Source organism: Condylura cristata, unplaced genomic scaffold (assembly GCF_000260355.1).
Source record: "Condylura cristata isolate star-nosed mole 26May11 unplaced genomic scaffold, ConCri1.0 scaffold00028, whole genome shotgun sequence".
Lineage (NCBI taxonomy): Eukaryota > Metazoa > Chordata > Mammalia > Eulipotyphla > Talpidae > Condylura > Condylura cristata.
In genome coordinates, this window is record NW_004567129.1 from 16,902,647 (window position 1) to 16,908,646 (window position 6,000).

A 6,000-nucleotide genomic window follows, 5' to 3' on the forward strand; every position below is an offset into this window, starting at 1 on the left:
CCTCTAATCACAGGGTTAGTTGCCTTGACAATCAGCCTCCATCCTTAGAGATGTAGACGCTCTAAGATTTACCTCATTATCATAAATTCATGTATGGTTGACGGGAGTTTATGATATAAGTAATGAAAGTATACATTTCTCCTTTATGCTCTAGAGCTATTTCAAGAACTGGTAACAAAGTTAAATATTTTAACAGAAGATTCCTCTATGGGTCTTATACAGGAAGTGACAGGAGCTGTGTGCCAGGAACAGTGGACAAAGACCAAATGCATATTTAATTACACTGTTACAGAAAGTTCATTTCATTGGATTCATTTCACTGGAAAATAAATGGTATAAGAAGGAATTTCCCTGACTTTTAACTTCCATTTAGGATGTAGAAAGTGGGGCCCTCCTTGGTGGCACAGTGGGTTAAAGCACAGCACAACAAAGATCTCTGCAGCCACTGCAGCATGAATTTGATCCCTGGCCAGGGAGGTGACCCACAGGGCAAGGCAGACCTCTCCTGACCTACCCGCTGCTCCCCTCCGTAGAGTATTCAGTATAACTTCTTGTTCTGCTCCCAACTCTATCTCTGGTGAAGTCTCTCACCCCCTTACTTCTGGCCTGTGCCCCAGTTTTTGTGTATATAAACAAATCTTTAAAAAAAAAAAAAAGGCATCTGCAAGGTGAGAGGCAGCTCTGACCCCCCCCCCAAAAAAGGCATCTGCAAGGTGAGAGGCAGCTCTGACTCCCCCCCCCAAAAAAAAGGCATCTGCAAGCATCTCTGACTCCCCGATGGCAGAAGGAGTCAACGGGACCATTCTTCAGGCAAGGAAGAATTCAGAGCTTTTTTTTTTCTTTTTAACAACAGGTTATTTTTTTAAATTTACTTTTATAAACATTTATTCATTCATTCATACAGAATTTGGGTACAGGCCAGAGGTACAGGGGTACCTCAGAGTAAGACTGGACAAATGAAGAGAAGTCCTCTGCTCCCCACCAGGAGAGACTTCTCCAGAGACAGAGTCGGGGGCAGAACAGGCAGATCAAGGAAGCACACTGCTGAGGGGAGCAGCGGGCAGGCCAGGAGAGGTCTGCAGCACCATGTGGGTCACCTCTGGGGCTGGGAATTGAACTCTCACTAAAGCATCTGCTGCCAGCTTGCAGTGCAGCGCCTTAACCTGCTGCGCCAGGGAGGGCCTCAGAGCAATTTTTAATGAACATTAAAGTCAAGTGTGAGTTAGCAAAAGACAGTGACACTCAGAGGTCTCCCTCTGCAGACCTCAGTGCGTACGCATAACAAACATCAGCAGGAAAACAGGGAAAGCCTCTGGGGGTGCCAGCCTGGAGGAGGAAAGCAGTGACTGCCCTGGGAAAAAGACAAAGGCCCACCTGGTCCTTTTCTAACAATACAAATCTTAGATCCCTGGTAAAAGATGGGAAACCATCACCTCCCAGGCAGCTGGGGCAAGACAAAAGAAAGATATGGTAACTCCTCCGCGCCTACAGAAGGGCAAATTTTGATCTAGACCATTATAGGTGCTATAGCTTATAGTTCTTTCACCTCTGGGGGAGGGGAGGGGTCACCTAGAAACACCCATCACATATCCACACACCCCAGAGCCAGGAAAAGAGAGCCTAACTCAGAGTAAGACTGGACAATGAAGAGAGAAGTCCTCTGCTCCCCACCAGGCGACAAGACCAGCAGACAGAGCAGAGGCATAGATGCACAAAGAGACAAAGCTGAGGGTGGAGCTTAAAGATGAAGAAAATCCATTCCCCATCAAACCTCCCCTAGGCATTAGGAAACACCAAGGAATCTGAAGACACTGGTGCACCTGAGGTAACCACAGCAAACACAAAACCCAAACCCAATCTCCTGACTTGAACTCCCACATTAGCAGTCTAGCAAAAGTAGAGGGTATGTGCAGAATAAATATGATGTACCTCAGTCTCCACTGCTTTATACACTATATCCAACAACAGCAATTGCAAGCAACACAAAAGAGCAACAAAAACAACACAATATCAGAAATCAAAACAATCAATAAGGGCCTACGATGGCCTGGGGATTAAGTCTCAGCACTATCACTGTGATGGCCTTCAGAGGGGAGGCAGTGGCTCAAGCCCTGGCCAGGGAGCTAGCCCACATGGCATAGCAGACCTCTTCTGTTTCACCTCTGCTCCCCTTGGCAGTATATTTCTTTTTTTTTCCAGATTTATATTTATTTATTTATGCATATGAGAACTGGCCATATGTGTAGGCCATATGTACAGGACAGGGGAATGTGTCAGAAGATTCACCAGAGACAGAGTGGGGAGCAGAACAGGCAGATCTACTGAAATACATTGCTGAGGGGAGCAGCGGGCAAGACAGGAGAGGTCTGTTGCGCCATGAGGGTTGGCTCCCTGGTGGGGAATTGAACTCTTGCTGCAGTAGTTGTGGAAAGCCTCATAATGCTGCGCTTTAGCCCGTTGTGCCACCGAGAGGGCTCCTAAAAGTCATATTTTAGCCTACGTAGGGCTCTCCCTGGAGGTGCAGTAGGCACACTATGAAGCATGAGTTCAATCCCCTGCCAGGGAGGTGACCACATGGTCCGGCTGACATCTCCTGCTGCTCCCCTCAGCAGTGTACTTCATCAACCTGCCTGTTCTGCTCCCCACTCTGTCTCTGGTGAACCCTCTCACCGCCTCTGCACCTATGGCCTGTACCCCAGTTCTGTATGCATAAATAAATACATAAACCTTAAAAAAAAAAAAAAAAGAAATCCACTTTAAACATACAAACATAAAGAAGTTACAGGTAAAAGAATGGGGGAGAAATAACGCAAACACCAATCAAAAGAAAGGCAAAGGAGCTATATTAATATCAGAAAAAGTATATATTAAAATAAGAAAAGTGTTGGAAAAAAGAGGCCAATTCACAGAGAAGGCAAATCTGAATGTATATTTTCCACAACATAGGTTCAAAATTCATGAAGCAAAAACTGATAGTCCTGAAAGGAAAAACAGATAAATCCAGGATTATAACATTATTGTTTGAGACTTTAACGCACTTCTCTCAGCCATCAATAGAACATGAAGGGAAATCAGCAAGGATCTAGGAGATCTAATATGCAATGTCGTACTTAGCTCTTGTCTAGGTAATGACTCGAATTCTAAGGGGAAAAAATTGGCACCTGCAATAGGCGTTCATCTCCAAGCAGGAGATGGTGCAGCTCTGGAACAGAAGACTGCCTTCCACCAAGCAAATACACTGATTACTACTCAGATTTCACAACCTGTCTTCTCAGTTGGTATGAAAAGCACAGGTAAGATCCCTCCTTCAGGTGCTGAGGAATTAAAATCAATTCCGATCTTGAGGCCTACATAGGCCCTACAGGGTAAATTCCACCATCTCAGCAGGCCCTCATCACCAGCCCCTCTGCCTCATACAGTCCTACTCATGAGGATAATTATTGATTCTTGCAATTTCCAGGACCTGGAGTGGTTCAAGGTTTCCAGAGTCCACATCGAATAAGACATCTTTGCTCATCCTGCCCTCTGCTTCTAAATACCTTTCTCTCCCGCCTTTTCTTCAGTATCCCAGCTGCCATCTTTTTCCATCGATCTCCTTGTTTCTAGTATGTGCTTTTGTTTTAGCAGCCACCTCACTTTGTTGAATTAACTTACCTTCAGCCTCTCCCAACTAGATTGGGGCAGAAAATACCTAAAACAGAAAAGACACCACACTCTCCACTGAAAGCCGAACATCTTGAGCCCAAAGCAGCAGCAACAAAGGTTTAACTAAAGAAAAAGTAAATCTGTTCGATTCTTTTTACCTTTTACCTTTGCGAAAGAGGAGCAGCAACTTTCCTGCCCACCTGTGCGGGAGACTATGGAGATGCCTCTCTTTCTACTATTTGAACATGTCTTTTTAAAATGTAAAAAAGAGGGCCCTCCCTGGTAATGCAACAGGTTAGGATGCAGCACTGCAAGCTAGCCACAGCAGCTTCAGTGTAGGCTCAACCCCCTACCCCAGAGGTGATCCAGAAGGCGCAGAGACCTCTCCTGACTCGCCTGGTGCTCCCCTCAGCAGTGTACTTCGTCTATCTGCCTGTCCTGCTCCCCACTCTGTCTCTGGTGAAGCCTCTCACCATCCCTGCACCTCTGACTTGTACCCCAGTTCTGTATGCATAAATAAATACATCTTTTTTTTTTTTAAAGATTTATTTATTTATTTGTGCATACAGAACTGGGGTACAGGCCAGAGGCTCGGGGTGGTAAGAGGCTTCACCAGAGACAGAGTGGGGAGCAGAACAGGCAGATCGACGAAGTACACTGCTGAGGGGAGCAGCGGGCGGGTCAGGAGAGGTCTGCCACACCATGTGGTCACCTCCGGGGCAGGCGGGAATCGAACTCATGCGGAAGCGGCTTTTAGATTCTCAGTGCTGTGCTTTAACCCGCTGCGCCACCAGGGAGGGCCTAAATACATCTTTTTTAAAAATGTAAAAAAGAAAGAAAAGCCAGTTCAAGACAATAGTTCCTATCATTTTCTGTCATGGTATTTGTTCTTCAAGAACAGGTAATGGAGGAGGAAAAAGAAATAACAAAAAGTTTCTAAAATAACAATAATGACCTTGAATTCATTTGCACTTAGTATAACGGTATCTACATACATACATTCTCAAAAAGGCAGTCCACCCCTGGGTAACAGTTTATACTATTCCAACAGAGTGGACCTGGAGACCTTCCACAACAATGGAATGAAAATCACTGATTCAAGGAGTTCATTTAAATTAACCCATTGATCCAGATAAGTACCCTGGTATTTGAGGTTAGTAGGATCAGGGGAGATAACAAAATTCTACTAGTGCACCCTTTCTTAATTGGCTGTCCTTTTGATTACAATTTTTATCTAACTGGTAAGAGAAATTAGTGTGTGAAGAAAGCAAGCAGTATCTGTCTTGAACACCACAAATCCAAAATCACTATAGCAGACAATTTCCATTAAATCACTGTGTATCCTATAAGTGTCTGTCTTGAAACACTAGTGTTAAGCCCCTCTTGTAGGGACATAATGCAGCTTTCTAACAGGCTTTCATCCTAAAATCTAAGATCCTGCAGCAGATAGATAATAAAGTTACCAAACTCCTAAAATTTCTTCATGAAAATTCAATTATGAATGTACCATTTGCAATTTTTAATGGGGGGGGGCGGGATATAGATCTTCCAAAGTTCAATTACAAAGGATATTTTACAAGTTGAATGTTAATACTTTTGTGCTGGATTAAAAACTTTCTTAATACTTGATGACTGGAGGGAGGGGAGGAAATGCTGCTGAGAAATATAGCGTGCCTTCAACTGTGATGGAAATACAGATGACCTTTTTTCAATATTTTCCTGAGTTTAAATTTTCCAGTGAGTATGCATTCATTTTTTTAAATACACATATTTACTATGCTTACTTTTTAAAAAATCAAATAATGAAAATTCTGTGACTCTTTATGTTTGTTTGTTTTTTTACCTAGATACCAGAAAACTCAAGGTCAGATTCAGCTCCCAATCACAGTGACTAGATACTCTCATCTTTCACTGGTATATGATAGCTTGTTTTTCCCAAAACTTTGCTTTCTATTTCAACAACCCTACTGCAAATATCTTTCATTATAAAATACCGCATTTACTCTTTTGAAAGAAATAATGTAATAAATACATAATTTCCTCATACAGTAATTATAGTACCACATAACTATTAACTGTGTGTGAGTCATTCTTTATATTATCTTTTCCACAGTTAACACATAACTAAAATTCTTCACAAATCACAGATCCAAGAAAATTCATATAACAGAGCTGTAATATTCACCTGTGAGGAAATGAGGAAACATCACACTTCCATAAGCTGCCTCATCTGAAGTGGTCAGGTACTGGGAAGAAATTGAAGTCTCTGCTTCAAGGCCTAATTCCACATACCTGTTTTGGTCATTTAATCTCTGCAACAAAGAAGAAGATGCAAGTTATTGAAATATATATATA

The 6,000-nt window shown here is 42.9% G+C and overlaps 1 protein-coding gene across 2 annotated transcripts in view; it reads right to left on the reverse strand.

Moving 5' to 3' along the window:
- SLC7A6 (solute carrier family 7 (amino acid transporter light chain, y+L system), member 6) overlaps positions 1-5,950 on the reverse strand; it is a 29,253-nt gene extending 23,303 nt beyond the window's left edge. For both annotated transcript variants that reach the window (XR_001145887.1, XM_004690443.2), the window contains exon 1: positions 5,831-5,950. The gene's annotated coding sequence lies outside the window, so the exon portion shown is untranslated. The remainder of the gene's footprint in view (positions 1-5,830) is intronic.
- Positions 5,951-6,000: the final 50 nt, after the last annotated feature.